This window comes from Rhinolophus sinicus, linkage group LG14 (genome assembly GCF_036562045.2).
Source record: "Rhinolophus sinicus isolate RSC01 linkage group LG14, ASM3656204v1, whole genome shotgun sequence".
Lineage (NCBI taxonomy): Eukaryota > Metazoa > Chordata > Mammalia > Chiroptera > Rhinolophidae > Rhinolophus > Rhinolophus sinicus.
In genome coordinates this window covers 38,813,991-38,830,860 of record NC_133763.1, presented here as the reverse complement: position 1 = coordinate 38,830,860, position 16,870 = coordinate 38,813,991, and the positions used below count along the sequence as shown (strand labels likewise).

Below are 16,870 nucleotides of genomic sequence, written 5' to 3'. Positions count from 1 at the left end.
TTATTGTAGTGACCTAAGGGAGGAACAATAATTCTAAAAGCAATCCAGAGGATTGAGAGAAGGGTATCCGTATTTTGGAAGATAAAGAAAGGAAGGGGATTGGCTCTTTGTGAGGGATAAAAGCAGGAAATGTAGAGTAAGGAATCATGAATGACTTGAATATTCAGGCTTGCGCAGTTGTAAATGATTCTGTTACTAACAGATATGTATACAGCCCAAGAAATATGGTTAGGGAAGAAGTTACATGACATTTTGATCATGTTTAGTTTTAGGTGCCCATGTGACCTCTAAGTGAAGATATTGTATATGTGGATATAAGTACAGATCTGGGGAGTCTTCAACATAGATAGCTATTGGAGCTGTGAATTTGACCATACCATCTATGTAGAGGATGTAGAGAGAGAGAAGTGACCCTCCTGAATACCAATATTTACTTATCAAATAGTATTGAAACAAACACACAAACAAAATAGATAAGAAGCTAAAAATAAAAATAAAAAAATAAAAAACCTGAACAGAACACTTCCCTAAAGCTGACATAGAGCATTTTGAGGAGGAAGAGGTATTTTCAAATACTGAAAAGCCAAAGTAAGGAATGGAAAGTGTATGCTGGGCATAGCAAAGAGAAGATAATGTAGTTTTCTTGGAAATGTATGGTTGGAGGATAGTACTGGAATGGAGTCTAGGTACTGAAAGAGTTGGTAGTGATAGAGATTTGTGAATTCTTAGTATATAAGACTGGTTTTTATGGTTTGCAACATGTGGCTTGGCTGAGGGAATGAAGAAAAAGAATAAAACAACCATTGGTTTGATTGTGATTCTTAAAAATCGTTCTTTATTTTTCAATTAGTTTGACATACAGTATCATATTAATTTCTAATATTGCAGCATAGTGATTAGACATTTATATAACTTATAAAATTATCACCAAAATAAATCTGGTATCCATCTAACATTATGCATAGTTATTACAATATTATTGATTATATTCCTTACTCTATACTTTACATCCCCATGATATTTTATAACTACTAATTTGTACCTCTTAATTCTTTTCAATTTTTCACCCATCCCCTCAACTTCTATCCCATCTGGCAATCATCAAAATGTTCTCTGTATCTATGAGTCTGTTTCCATTTTGTTTGTTCATTTTCTTCTTTACAATCCACACATAAGTGGAATCACACTGCATCTATCTTTCTCTGTCTGACATACTCCACTCAGCACAATACCCTCCAGGTTCATGGATGCTGCTGCAGATGGCAAAAACACATACCCTTCCACGGCCGAGCAATATTCCACTGTATATATGTACCACATCCTGTTTATCTATTCATCCATCAACAGACACCCAGGCTGCCTCTACGTCTTAGCCATTATAAACAATGCTGCCATGAACATATGGATGCACATGTGCCTTCAAAGTAGTGTTTTGTGTTTCTTCAGATAAATAGTCAAAATTGAGATTACTGGGTCCTTCTTTGTCTCTTGCTCTAGGCTTTGTTTTAAAGTCTATTTTGTCTGGTGTAGTCTTGCTACACCAGCTTTTTAAATTTATTTTTATTTCCATTTTCATGAAATATCCTTTTCCATCCCTTCATTTTCAATCTGCGTGTGTCTTTCGATCTGAAGTGAGTCTCTTATAAGCAGCATATGTAAAGGTCTTGTTTTTTTATCCATTCAGCCACCATATCTTTTGATTGGAGCACTTAATCCATTTACATTTAAGGTAATTGTTGATAGATATGTAGTTATTGCCATTTCCTTATTCATAGTTTTCTCCTCCTCCTCCTTCTCCTTCTCCTTCTCCTGCTACTATTTAAAAGTCCCTCTAACATTCCTTGTAACACTGGTTTTGTGGTGATGAACTCCTTTAGTTTTTTTCTTGTCTGAAAAGTTTTCTAAATCTCCTTCAGTTTTAAATGACAGCTTTACTGAGTAGAGTAATCTTAGATGTGGGTCCTTGCTTTTCATCACTTTGAATATTTCCTGCCACTCCCTTCTTGCCTGCAAAGTTTCTGTTGAGAAATCAGCTGAAAGTCTTATGGAAGCTCTCTGTAGGTAACTAACTGCTTTTCTCTTGCTGCTTTTAAGATTTTTCTTTGTCTTTAACCTTTGGCATTTTAATTATGATGTGTCTTGCTGTGGGCCTCTTTGGGTTCATCTTGTTTGGGACCTTGTGCTTTCTGGGCTTCGATATATATTTCCTTTGCCACGTAAGGAAGTTTTCTGTCATTATTTCTTCAGGTAGATTTTCAATTCCTTGCTCTCTCTCTTCTCCTTTTTCTACCCTTATGATGTCAATGTTGGTATACTTGATGTTGTCTCAGAAGCCCCTTAAACTATCCTCATTTTTTTGGATTCTTTTTAATTTTTGCTGTTCTGATTGTTTTCTGCTATCTTAGCTTCTAAATTGCTGATTCATTTTTCGGCTTCATCTAATCTATGGTTGATTCCCTCTAATGTATTCTTCATTTCAGTTATTGTGTTCTTCATTTCTGTCTGGGTCTTTTTTACGTTTTCTATTTCCATTTTTTTCCCTATCTCTTTCTCAAAGTTCTCACTAAGAACATTGAGAGTTTTGAACTCTGCATCTGGTAGATTGCTTGTCTCTATTTTCTTTAGTTCTTTTTCTGATCCTTTGTTCTTTCATTTGGGACATGCTTCTTTGTATCCCCATTTTGCCTGCTTCCCTGCGTTTGTTTCTCTGTATTAGATAGAGCTGCTATGTCTGCTGGTCTTGATAGAGTAGCCTTATGTAGTAGGTGTCCTGTGGGACTTAGTGGCAAAGTCTCTCTGGTCATCTGAGCCAGGTGCTGTAGGTGTGTTTCTTGTGTGGGTTTTATGTGCCCTCTGTTGTTGTTGAGCCTCGGTTGTTGTTTGCACATCAATGCGAGGGACTGACTCTTGGGTTGATAGGTTGTATGAACTGGTCATGAATACAGTGGAGGACCTGTGGTGCAGGGGATGACCCTACAGTGCAGAATTTGTTTTATCAGGGCTCTAGCACCTTTGAAGTTTGTCTTTTGTGTGTGTTGTCCCCATAGGCAGCTAAGTGGTAATCTGGCATGATCCAAAGCTGGCTACTGAGACTTCGAGCCCCAGGGCCTCCTGGGAGGGACTTTGCTGCAGGTCAAGTTTAACCACAGCCTGTGCCCTGCCAAGGGCTACCTCGCATGAGCCACAAAGCAATCTGTAGATGTCTTCCACCTGTGCTGGGTTTGGGGTTGCCCAAGAGAGGCTAAGCTTTGAATGGAGGCTAGCTGCCACTAGTTACAGGCTCAGGGATACTCAGCAAGAATTATGAGGCAGGCCAAGGCCAATTACTGCTTGTTTGGGTTTTGTGAATCTTTGAGAGATTTTAGGAAAGTTTACCATATGATCCAAGACAGTCCATTTTTTATGGAAAAGCCACTGGGCACAGCTTGGGTAGGCCCTCAAGCTGGATGGAGCATGGTTTTAGGAAATCACTAAAGCAGGGCAAAAGTCTTTGCCAGGTTGATGGAGATTCAGATATTGTGCCTGCTTGCATAAGTAGGCTGGGTGCAGGGAGAGCTCAACAAAGGAATAATAGCTTCTGCCAGCATTTTCAGAGAGAAAGCTCTTCCTCTAGCCCTCACCTTGAAGCCAGATAATTCAGTTCCTTTCTGTATGTCCCCGATGCTTTTCAAACTGCTGCAGCAGTGCTGGAGCTCAGAGTGAGTCCATCAGTGAGTGAATCCTTGTGTGGGCCTTTCAAGAGGAGTGAAACTGTTCTTCGTCTCACTCAGCCACAATCTCTGCTGTTTTTCACAGCCAGAGTTGTGGGGATTTTACTTCTCATCACTGGAACCCTGGGCTTGGGACCCTGTGTGGGGCTGGGACCCCTTACTCCTCAGGGGGGACCTCTGCAGTGGAGATATTCCTCCCGAGTTTTAACCACCACATGTGGGTGTGAGGCCAGCTCATTTCATGTCACCTCCCCGCCTAACAGTCTCACCCTGCCTTCTTCTGTATGTCCTTAGTTGTAGAACTTCCGTTCAGCTACACTTCAGGTGATTCTCAAGCATGGTTATTCTGTAGTTTAGTTGTAATTTTGATGTGGTTGTGAGAGCAGGCAAACACAGCCTTTACCTACTCTGCCATGTTGACCAGAAATGACTGAGACTTTCAACACTCGTAGGGATTTCATCAACCTGGAGGAAGAAGAGACTTTTTAAGTTGAAAACAGGTAGTAATTTGAAATCCGGTTGCAAGAAATGGCATAATTTTCTAGTTGGCACTAAGGCTGATTTACATGCAAACAGGTTATGTTGGCATATTGAGAGTAATTATTACTGTGGGAGTGGATGAAAAGATATAGAGTAAATTAAAGATGGGTAATATGGAAAGTAACAATATAGCAGGCCAAGGACAGAACTCTGGAAAATAAGGATTTAAGGGACACATAGAGAAAAAAAGATCCAGGCAAGAAAACTGAGGAGAAATGTTCAGAGAGATAGGAAGAAAACCAAGACAAATACTATCCAGAAGGTCAGAGGTGAACTTGGGTTCACAACTCTGATGTGATTTGACACCCCTTTGGAACAGCATCTTCCATGTAACTTAATCCACCTTGATAGAATTAACTTCCGCCTCTTTCTCCACTAGGAGGCTTTCTGCAGCCCAGATAGCTCTTTGCTGCCCCCTTCTGATATTTGCCTGCTACTTCCCCCAAATTGCTTTTGCTAATCAAAGTCTTTTGTGGGGCCATATGAATTTTAGGGTTGCTTTTTTTTCTATTTCTGTGATAAATGCTGTCGAAATTTTGATAGTTGTTGCACTGGATCTGTGGATTGTTTGGGGGAGTATGGACATTTTAACAATATTAATTCTTCTGATCCATGAACATGCATATCTTTTCATTTATCTGTGCCTTCTGCAATGTCTTTCATCAGTGTCTTATAGTTTCAGTATACAGATCTTTTTTTCCTTTATCCCCCTGTTAAATTTACCACACCAGCTGAAAATGATACAAAGAGGACTTGACACATTACATGTGGAATGGAAGACGTACATTACTTTATAAGCCGGATTTTACAATATGCTAATCTTGGAGCACCTGGTGACTTCTTGATGCAAGGGAAATGGGAAGTGGCACTTGCAATGGGCTTCTATGCCATCTTTGCAAAGTGACCCACAGCTAAATAACCTCTATATGATCCTCTTGGCATGGCAGTAGAAACAAATGTACGTACTTCGAAAGAATGGCATTATTGAGAATGCAGACAAACTAAAAGTAAAATTTTTAGGTTGGATAAGTTAATGATTTACAAATGTATCATTACATTTGTACATACAAATGTTGGATAAGTTAATGAAATACAAATGTATTTACAAATGTAAATGTATTTATAAATGTTAATGATTTACATGATAAAAGTTATACTTTACTTAATTATAAGTAGGCCAGAAATAGTATTATAGTCCATGTGGATATTTGTTGAGGAAGTACATTGTTAATATTTTCAAGTTCCCATCTTAAAGTCTTCTAAACAGCTGTTATAAACTAAAGAGAGTGATTAATGCTAAGACATCTTGTCCAATAGTTGACTCCTTCTCACTGCTTAATATAGTTTCAAATTGTATTTTGTGGAGGTGGAAGGAGGGCCTTATACTATTTTATGTATATATGCCCTCACATCATTTGCAATTACTTGTCTCTTTAAATTTGAACATTCAACTATGTGTTTAGTGCGAAAAGAATAGACTATCTTGTGTATCACAACTTTTTCTAGCAATATTCCTATGGCTTCTTCAGTAATTCACAGTAAGTATGTTAACATAACATATACATATAGAAAGAGAGCAATCTTTACTGACAGATACATTTATTCTTACCTTTGAGGATGACATTTGAAAACAGAATTTCTGGGAACATTCCACAACGTTTGTTTAAAAAACTAACAATAAAATAAAAAAGAGAGGTACCCAATCTTTATTTTATGAAAGAGAACTTTATGTCTGTTCACACACATCTACTGAATAAAAGCCTGCAAAAAAATGTTGCTGAATGTCAGCATTCTATCTGTGGCCTTTACTCTGTAATTTATTTCTTATTATTTTGATTTCTTAAGTGTTGTTTCAAAAAATAAATGGGATCTGAGTTTTCAAATACTGCTTGTACTAATAATAGTACTGATGATCAAGATGATAAAAACAATGTATTTTAAATAATATTTAGTGTGTAACAGACACTGTACTAAGATATTTATTATTTAATTATACAATTATAATTTATGATTGCTTTTAAAATAAGAACAAATATTTTCTTGAGTTGCATGGTTTAAAAACCCCAAACAATAGAAACAAGTAGTGACAACCTTATTAATTTTTATTATTATATATTTGGACCCCTATAATACAAGTCACCATGCACCACTTTCCCAAGTTGCACTTCCAAGATTATTTTTCCTCAGTAATTATTTGACCCTTAAGCTGAGTAAATAATAAAATACTTTTACTACATATTGAAAGAAGATAAGAGTTTTGGCTTTTACCCCAGGAGTTTCCAAAGTTTTTATGAATTTCCAATAGTCAGAAAACTACATTAAATTTTCTTTTCCTCAAATGACATAGGTTTATGAGACCAAATTTCTGATATTCTAACGCTCTTTATCAATTAATCACTAGGTTAATTGTTTCCTATATTTTAATAATAATTATTGCTAATATTTATTAACGATATTTAGGATTAACTTGTGCCAGTCACTCTAATTGTTTTACACTAACTTGTTTAATGTGAAATAGATATACTGCCTCCATCTTACAGATAAAGAGTATGAGGCTTATAAAAGCTCAATACCTTGCTTCCCAGTTGTCATTGCAGAGCTAGTAAGTGGATCTGAATACTTTGCCTCCAGAATATGTGCACTTTATTGAGATTCAAAACTGTTATAGGGGGTGTGACAATGTGCCTGGGCATGAAATAAAAATGTTCTGATGATTTTATGCCTCCCACTGCCAAAAAGAAACAACATGAAGTTAGGAGAGCTACTGTCCTTGTTATGATTATAATTATTTGTTTATTGAGATTATAATAGTCTAGAAATAGCTGTTATTTGTGAATCTCCACTGATTGACAGCATCCATTTCTCATTTCACCATTAGACTTAAGCTGAAGATAACAAGTGTGTTGTTTTATATTTGAAATTAAAACACTATCTTGTTTTGTCAAAACCCTAAAAATATTTTGGGAGAACTACTATTTTAACAGACATTCAATTAAGGCATTTTCTATTGTAATACTGCTCTTGAAACATTATTGTTATTGTTATTATTGTTATTATTATTTATTATTATTATTATTATTATTATTAAGTTTTATTTATTTTTTAAGTTCACAGCAACGTGTTTTTTTCAGGAAGAAAACAGCTTTGTCAACTAACTAGAAGGGCAAAAGACTAATGGAAAGAAGTTACTAGACTATGTGCCTTACTTTACCCTCTCTGACGGAAAATTTTATCCTTCTTTTAAGTTATCAGAACCAGCAGAACAGATTTTTAAATAGTCTGTCTCCAGCTGTTTTCATGTTTGGGTCCCTGGATGATTTCTCTTCGTGAATGTCTTTGATCTTTTTTTCAGGTGAAAGATTCTACAAATGAAACCAACTGAAATTTCCTAAGCTCAGAAATGAAGCTTGGAATCTTTTTGAAGGGGGCTGACTCATCATAGCTGCTCAGCAGCAGAACACTCGCTAAGTCTCCACCACCCACCACTCAGACAAGGGGCAGGTGCCAATTAAAAGGAAGGCAAGCAGGTAGAACCCACATAGCAATGAGCTACCTCTCCTTTCTTTCTTTGCCAAATTGACACAGCCTGCCCAAAGCAAGCATCTTAGGTTGAACTATGATGCTTCATCACAGGTTATCAGGGGATATTGGACCAGAACTAAACACATGTGATCAACTTTGCCCTTGGCCCCCTGTGTTCTTATTTTCCCCTTTCTGACCTAGCATACATCTCGGTTCCCATAAGACTTCTCGAGCTTACCAAAGCACTCATCTGTTTTCTCCTCCTTTCCCATTACAACCTGTTATCAGTAAAAAAGGTGATAGATTCATTCATTCACGTCAGGATGAAAATTATGATAATGCTTACTCTCTTCTATGATAATTTATCATTTTATATGGGGTAACATTTAAGGCCAAAGTAAGGCATAGTTAATGACAGACTGGTAACAGTAACAAAGTTGAGAATAACAATTTGGGAGCATTGTAAATTCCCCAACAGTTAAGAATTAAGAATTACTTTATTCTGTATATAAATCATATACACACATACATAATGATAAATAATAGTGTGTGTGTGTGTGTGTGTGTGTGTGTGTGTGTGTGTATTGTGATAAGTGGTTGTATGCAAGATTAGCATCTGGCAATTTATTTCAGTTAAAACAATTCTTAATATTCTGATGAGAAAATAATTAGCACTATCTCCTTTAGTTACACTTTTTTTCTTTCTATATTAATTTTCACTCACTTTAATCTCAGGCAATATGATATATCAGACATCCTAAATGACCTTCCCACGAAAAGCACCAAAAAGGGTTCCATAAAAAATTTTAAAAATATTTTAAGATGGAAAGCTGATCTGGCAAGAAAATATATTCTAAGAGGCTAAAAACAAAGGGAGCAGGAAACTTGGCACTTCAGCAGGAGACAAGCATGTTCTGAAGGTGGCTTTGCCCTAAGGGTATCTGCCAAATGCTGGAGCAGCAATTACAAAGGGTCAGATAATTGAAAGGACTCAGAATACTCTGTAGGGTATACTCACAGAAGTGACATATATGGTACAGCAGCAGAAAGGAAAGCACAGGCAAACATCAGACAGGCCCAAGACTTACACACACAATTCCCAGAGTGCTTCCTTAGTGGCACAACTCACACGTTGCCTTCAGATACGTTAATCACCCTATTGGTGTCAGGGGATGGGGTACCTAGGTCTCAGAGTCACGTTTGTCTCCTGGGAGGAGGAGGGACTTTTATATTCCTCTGTTAATGTAGCCAAAAACCAGTCTGCATTCCTGTTCTCAACAGAGGGAAACAAGAGAACAAATAGAAACCTGGTACAAATCATCAATCTGTTCATTTTCTATAAATAATGTTTATAAGCCAATGCAAGTTACCTCCTGGTCTGTCTCAAATCCTAGCACAGGACTACACTAATCATTAGTTAGAACAATTTATTCAGGTTTGGCCAAGGGTCAGCCAATGATCCAGGCACCTCTGGAAATAAGCATGGGTTTGGAACAGATGATCTGACATTAATCCTATGTTGACACAAATTACAATTTTGGGAGGGCCCTATGGGAATCAAGGGACAGATGGTAAAGTTTTGGGTGAGGCAAACTTGGTGAGAAATGCTGTGCATTTACCTGGAAACCAAATGATACATTGTCTTTGTAAGGATAAAATACAAGTGCATCTTACATAAAGAAACAGCAGAAAAAGTCTCATCTCCACCTGGATGCTTGGAAGAAGGGTAGAAGTGTTTGCTGAGGATTCTTCATTTTATGACCTTCATTTGAATTTGTGGTCCAAACTGGGTGAAACAAACATTTATTTCTGGAGGAATAGAAATCATTCTTAGTACAAGAATTGTTCCTTAAAACAAGAATCAAAACATTAATCCCACGGTCTTGTGAGCTCTAAAATTACAAAACACCCAAGGAAACAAAGAACAATGAATGTTAGCCAGCAGAAACAAAAGACAGCAAATACACAAATACTTAAAATACTGCAGTGTATCAGATATGGTACATAAAGTAAATGTTTGTTTACTTCAACTGTTTATTTACTTTAACAGTGAACTTTGTTTATAGGAAAAATTACAGAATATTCCAGAACTGATGAGAAAATATCTAATATTTGGACATCCCAATACATTGCAAGTAGAATAAATGTAAGCAAACGTCCCTTATGAAAAGGTTCATTGCCAAAATATATAGGTGTTTGCTATTTTATCAAAACACTTTATAATAAACATGTAAGTTATATACATATTAGGATACTGCAGCTTATAAAAATGTAACATAAATTAGTTTTTCATTAGTCTTAGCTGACCATTTTTCTTGCTCTCTGTTTGTAGCATCTTTCCTTCTTATTGTTGTTCCTAGCAACAGTCACTTGTAAACAAAAACCAATATTCGGAGTTTGCTGAAGTAAAAATATTTCCATTGCTTCCTTATCAATATTTCACTTCTCTGTAGCAGGGTCAAAGACTTTTATTCTTGCAGAGCTGCAAGGAGACACTATATTTCTCTAAATTTACACAGAAGTGGAAATGACATGCCGTTTATCTTCTCCTCAGAGCAGGTTTTATATGGAGAGAAAAGCAAAATTTCCCTAAATGCCTTAAAGGAGGTTAGATAGAGAATCAAAGCCTGCTAAAGGATGAGGGTAGGGGTGGGCTAGAAGAGGAAGGAAGAGATATAAAATGGAAACAATTTTGCCCAGGAGACAAACTCCTTTCAAATGTTGGCCTGGGGATTACTAGATCTGCAATCTTTAAAACATGACAGTCACTGAGCCTCAAAGCTGAGCACGATAGGTTCTTAAGAATACAGCTGCTATGTTATCCTAATATAATCTTTGTATTGGTCAAATAAAAAGAAAGCCTTGCTTTAAAGCCTTGACTCAGGAAGAACTAATCTTTCCAATCAGTGCTTTTTTTCTTAGCAGGTAATGTCACTGTATCACATAAGGACCGGAAACATAAATGATTAGTTTTGCATATTATAGACTGTGAACACCCTTTGCTTGACAAATCTACAATAGTGCCCCTGGTAATGCCAACACTTATTAATTTACCTTTCAAAAATACAAAAGTACCTCATGTGCTAAACACAAAGCTAAAGTGACAGAGTCTTTTCAGCAACCCAAATAAATATATCACTGTCATTTAGCAAGCCCCTGTGTTCGGTGGAATTTTTTCTAACACTAGTAGGAAGTTAAAGGAGGGTGAAAATAGAGAGACAGCTCATTGACTTTTTATGCATATATCTATGCCACTTTAATCTTGTGCATAAAAGGTCAAGCATAAAATTATTTGCTTGGAGCAGCTGTCCTCAGAGATTTGAATTAACATAGATGGAGAGTACCACAAGGAAAAAAAAGTTAATTTTACCTTAATTGGATTAAGCCAGGTCCCATCCATACTGAGAGGATGAGGTTACGAAAGACTAGAAACTGCTAGGTTGACAGAAAGGGATTAATTCATGGGCTAGCGTCAGGTTGTTGACTAATAACGTATTGATCGTATCTGTAAGATATGCAGAGTATCTGTCAGGAAGAGAGGCACTTTGGAGTTGAAGATCACTAGCCTATCTGACATGATCAAAGTTAGATTAATATTATTAAGGCACTGCAAGTGAGCTGCACATTGCCTTAGCAAACACAGAAATTTTTTACATGTGTCTGGGGCTGACCATCATAAACAGTAGCAGTACTTGTCGGGTTACAGGGAAGTGACTGATTTGTATCCCGACTACTCCCCCCCTCCAACCCTTCTTTTCTTTAATGTGTTCCAACAGACATATTGAACGACCACAGTTTAATCCCAGTGGAGCCTGCAGGTGGTATTGCCCTTGCAATGAGGAGTTATTAAATTCTTAAGGTCACCATAAAAAAGATTCCATTAAATTGAGTTAATAAAAACATTGGGCAAAGGTTTGCAAAGAGCACAGATGTCAAAGCTTTGGGAATTGGAATGTCTCTTATGATATCAGGCTAAAAGAATAATTTAAATCACACTATAGTATAAAGAAGATTAAAAATTCTGCATTCTTCAGTAAATGTGAAATTTTTGTACCTGATATAGTCTATACGTGAACACTTATATAAGATACATTTCATGTGATGTTTTGTTTGACATTTTATTTATTTCATTTCATTTTATTTTTTTCAGTTGAGACCCAGTTTGATTGTTTAAAAATTGAGATACCTAAGAAATAGCTTCTGATAGTAAAAAATCCAAAAAATTTCTGTGAGAAAACTGATTTTTTTTTTTTTAAGGGAAACAAAAAGATAAAAGAAAGAAAGTATAGCACTTGATTTAAGATAATGACCATGGATGATTTAAGATAATTGCTTGGATGAAGTGTTGTGGATAGGGATTAGACAAAGTTTTTAGCATTTAATTTGGATGATATAGCTACTGAGATTTTTTAATTATCCAACCTATACAAGAAAGGACACTGATAGTATAGAGTGTGGAACTCTAATTATCCCCCATGCATCCCACCTTCTCTGTGTGTTTACAATAGCTTGCTTTCTCCTCCACTTCCTATGGAAGAGGAAAAAGGATATATGAGGTGTGATCACAAAATATGGTGAATGCTGCCGCCGAGTGCCATCCAATGGAAAGGCACGGATCTTCAATAAGGGAAGCAGTGTGTCGAACCTTAGTAACAGTGTGTGACAAGTTTCAACTTTTTGGGTGCAATCAGTTGGGTGTGAGCTATGGTTGAGACAAGGTGTGTTTTAGAATATGCCATAAATCACGGGTCATGAACAACGCATTAACATGAAATTTTGTTTCAAATTGCAAAAAAGTGCTAAAGACACACAAAATGTTAAAATTTGTTTATGGTGATGCTGCAGTGATCATGAAGATGGTTTACAAGGGGTTCAAACAATTTCATAATGGCTGTGAATCGATTGAAGACCAGGAGAGATCGGGACTTCCTTCAACATCAAAAACCCAAGAAGAATGTTGAAAGAGTAAGCAAAATGATTTGATCAAACAGGCAATTGACTATTAGGGATTGACTAATAAGGGCTTATTAGAGCATTTAAGAAATGATGTGAGTAGAAAACAGTCTGAGAAATGGGCAAACAGTTTCATCCTCCATCATGACAACACCCTATATTACACATCACTTCTGGTATATGGCAATTTCTGTCAAATAAAAACATTACAATGTGTCCTCATCCACCTTATTCACCAGATCTGGCACCATGCAACTTCTGGCTCGTCCCCAAAGTTGAAATGACCATGAAAGGTAGATGTTTTAAATCTATTCAGAACATCGATGCAGCCAAAACTGCACAGCGAAAGACATTCATGAAAGAAGACTTTTATACTTCCATTTACATTTGATTGAATTCAGCAATTTGCACAGTACAGTAAAATATTCACTTTTATTTCTTTGCTGTACTTCATCTTTGTTGGCCAGTTCCCCAACTGAGTAACAGATGTGCAGTGACCAATGAGTGACAGACTTCCAAAAAAAGTGACATGATTAATCTCTAAGGGAGATAGCACCTCTTATGTTTACATAGAGATTTATGGACTGAAGAGCTTGCAACATGTTTGCACATTCTATATTTACTCATATTTAATGTACTCAAGTAACTAATTTGATCAGTGTTGTTGGGGGACTGGTATAATGTATCTAAACAACAGAAACTTCTATTTGTGCATATGGGAACCATGCAAAATGAGGACTGCCTGTATTAATTGTCTCGTAAGTTTTCACGGTGTCAAGAATCTAGGAGTGGCTTCAAGTTCTAGTTCAGGGTTTCATATGAGGTTGCAGTGAAGATGTCATCTTGGGCTATAATCATGTAAAGGCTTAAATGGGACTGGAGGAACCACTGCCAGAGTGGCTGGCTTACTAGCACACCTGGCTCTCCATAGGGTTTCCTCTCCATAGGGTTTCCCGAATGTCCTCATCCATGGCAGTGGGCTGCTCCAAGAGTAGATAATCTCAGAGTGAAAGATGGAAGCTGTCATGTCCTTATGAGTAGCATGAGAAGCCGCACACCAACATTTCCACAATATCCTATTGATTGTAAAGATTAGCCCTATTTATTATGAGGGAAAGAATGGATGGGGAAGGTCAGAATCATTGAAGACCATCTTGGAGACTGAATATCACATTTAGCAACATAGAGCCTAGGAGATGGTAAAAAACGAAATCAAACAAACAAACAAAAATAAGCCAAAAAAACTCATGTAGGAGTATGATTCACAGGTGGTCTGGACCGGGGTTATTTTTATAGTATTAACATTCCCCTATAACTTCTAGGAGACAGAAACCTATCCTTATTGCAGCTATTTAGTAAACTTAATTGACTATGATATTATGTACACCCATCATAGCACACTAAATTTTAAGGTTCCTCAAAGCACGCACCAAACCTTATTTATCTTTGTATGCATACAATTTAAAATAAGGCCTCGTTTATAAAATATGTCTAATACATGCCCTTCAAAGAGTTCAGCAATTGGTGAGTAAAACTTACCTCTAAGACCTTCCAGGTAAGATAATGCTGGTGATTTTGTGTTCTTCTCTTGTTTAATATTGCCTTACTATATCTTCCTACAAAGGAAATTTTTAGGTATGTAGAAGACTAAGAAATACCTTAAGGATATTAATATATAAAGATCTGACAACTAAGTTCATGAACTCATCCTAGAAAAGGTGCTGCCTACCTCATTGCTGAATATCACTATGATCACCTTTGAAGTTCTCCCCTTGGTAAGCTATGCACTGATGCCAGCGCCTAGTCCACCCTTCAAAGCCATTTTGGCTCTTTTTCTGGAATGGCCATCAGCACTGTCATTTTATTACCCTTGATGTCCTGAATGTCATCAAAATGTCTTCCTTTCAATATTTCTTTTATCTTCAGGTAAAGAAAGAAGCCGTTGAGGGGGCAGATCAGGTGAGTAGGGAGGGTGATCCAATACAGTTATTTTCTTGCTGGCTAAAAACTCCCTCACACACAGTGCCTTGTGAGCTGGTGCATTGTCATGATGCAAGAGCCATGAATTATTGGCGAAATTTCAGGTCATCTAATTTTTTCACGTAGCCTTTTCAGCACTTCTAAATAGTAAACTTCGTTGACTGTTTGTCCAGTTGGTACGAATTCATAATGAATAATCCCTCTGATATCAAAAAAGATTAGCAACATCGTTGCAGTAAGTTCTCAAACTTAATTGTCAGACCTCATTTAAAAGGGTTTATCTTAAGAAAACATGAACATTGAAGAAAGAATTTAACAGTAAATATTTCAGGATCAGTCACACACTTGGAGAAGTATTGTTGATTTTCACTTTCAGCGCACTTCAGATGTGACAATAGATAGTTGCCAATTATACACGTAAGGTTTATGAAATCCAAAACTAATTTAGGAAACTCCCAATTAAAAAAATTAAGCCAACAAGAACTATAAATGTGTGATACAAATAGAACAGACAGTTTAGGTAAAGATTTTCACCTATACCTGTGTCTAATGTAATAAAGATTCTTCTGTTTAATATGTGAGAACTGGCTAACATTCTAGAAAAATATTATATATTTATAATCCAGTTAAAAATCATGTATTAGTATTCACTCTTGCTGTATTTAAACATTTAATATAAAAACAAAACCATTAAATAATTAGATGGAAATATATATTAATCTTGGATGATAACATTGTAAGAATAATATAAAAGGTAAAATTCTTGAAATTACTAACAAATTTTATTTATAGAAATTAAAACAAATTCTACAATCACCTTTTGCAAAATTAAAAATCAAACTAGAAAGCAAAAAACTACAAAATTAAAAACAAACTACGTATTACGCAGCCATAAAGAAGAAAGAAATCTTACCATTTGCAACAACATGGATGGACCTAGAGAACATTATGTTAAGTGAAATAAGTCAGACAGAGAAAGACAAATACCATATGATCTCACTTATATGCAGAATCTAAAGAAAAGAATAAGTGAATGAACTAATCAGAAACAGTTTTGGAAACATGGAGGAAAAACAGAGGGTTGCTAGAGGGGCGGGGGGGTGGGGATAAGGGGAAGGTGAGAGGTTTTGGGAACGTACAGAAGGATAGTGGATGGGGGGAGGGGGTTCACACAGTGTGAGGGATATAAATGATAAACGTCTAAGTTTTGCTTTGTCTTGTGCACCTGAAACTAATTAAAAAAATAAATAAATAAATAAAAATTAAAAAAAAAAAAAACAAACTACGAAGCAAAACTTTTATCATGTACTAGAAACAAAGTTTCTATATTTTAATATCTAGAGACAATGGTAATATAAATTAAAAAATGAAAATACTGTTGATCCAATAAAATAATATAATATTATTAAGCAATAATACTTTGGAAGACAGAAACCTATCTCAATTGCAGACATTTAGTAAACTTAAGTAATTATTATATTATGTACTCCCTGCTATACGTGCACTAAATTATAAGACTTCTCAAAGCACTCACCAAGTTTTATTTATCTTTCTTTGTACAGAATTTAAATAGGGTGTATTTTATAAAACATGCCTAATAAATGCTCTTCAAAGAACTAAAGGTAGGAACAGTATGAAACAAGTTAAATGTTATTTTCCAAATCACAAACCAGAGAGGTAAAGGCTTTTTAATAGCCAGGTTTTCTAATCTCTATTTCACTATGGTTGTTTTGTTTGCTTATATTATTTCCCATATGATTGTCTTTGACTATCCCTTTGGTCTTTTTCTTTTCTTTTCTTTTGAGGGAGGAGAAATGTATGTTCAAATGAAATGAAAAAGGAAAAACAGAAGTATTTTCCAAACATACATTACTTACAATTGAATGAATTGTGAAAACCACTGTAACTTAAGTACTTATGTTGCACAGAGAAGACAACAGTAGCAGTTATTAGAGACAACATATGGCAGGTGCCTTAAAGCTCCAGGGTGACAACAAAAACATATGACTTCAGCTCATTGTATTTTCTAAGATCCCCTTAATTGCTATAGTAATTAAAATTTACCAATTTTGGGAAAATGCCAACTGACTTATTATAATGGAATAAATATATGCTTTGTATTATTAAATTTAAAGAAAAATGTTCGTTCTAGGAATATTAAAGGG

The 16,870-nt window shown here is 35.9% G+C and overlaps 1 long non-coding RNA gene across 1 annotated transcript in view; it reads right to left on the bottom strand.

The window, feature by feature from the left end:
• Window positions 1-948: 948 nt before the first annotated feature.
• Window positions 949-16,870, bottom strand: part of LOC141568605 (uncharacterized) — a 29,054-nt gene continuing 13,132 nt past the window's right edge. The window contains exons 2-3 of the long non-coding RNA XR_012491774.1: window positions 9,447-9,581; window positions 949-4,175 (exon numbers count right to left, since the gene is read on the bottom strand). This is a non-coding gene — a long non-coding RNA (uncharacterized LOC141568605). The remainder of the gene's footprint in view (window positions 4,176-9,446; window positions 9,582-16,870) is intronic.